Consider the following 543-nt stretch of genomic DNA (forward strand, 5'->3'; position numbering starts at 1 on the left):
ACTGAACTGAACTGAACTGAATGCATACAAAAGGAAAGAAACAAGCTACTTAAAAACTAAGCTAAAAACAAAAAACAAAAAAAATCTAAGTTTCAGTTCAGTTCAGTTGCTCAGTCATGTCCAACTCTTTGTGACCCCATGAATCGCAGCACACCAGACCTCCCTGTCCATCACCAACTTCCAGAGTTTACTCAAACTCATGTCCATCAAATCAGTGATGCCATCCAGCCATCTCATCCTCTGTCGTCCCCTTCTCCTCCTGCCCTCAATCCCTCCCAGCATCAGGGTCTTTTCAAATGAGTCAACTCTTAGCGTGAGGTGGCCAAAGTATTGGAGTTACAGCTTCAGCATCAGTCCTTCCAATGAACACCCAGGACTGATGTCTTTTAGGATGTACTGGTTGGATCTCCTTGCAGTCCAAGGGACTCTCAAGAGTCTTCTCCAACACTACAGTTCAAAAGCATCAATTCTTTGGTGCTCAGCTTTCTTCACAGTCCAACTCTCACATCCATACATGACCATTGGAAAAACCATAGCCTTGAC

Source organism: Bison bison, unplaced genomic scaffold, assembly GCF_000754665.1.
Source record: "Bison bison bison isolate TAMUID 2011002044 unplaced genomic scaffold, Bison_UMD1.0 scf7180017864365, whole genome shotgun sequence".
Classification (NCBI taxonomy): Eukaryota; Metazoa; Chordata; class Mammalia; order Artiodactyla; family Bovidae; genus Bison; species Bison bison.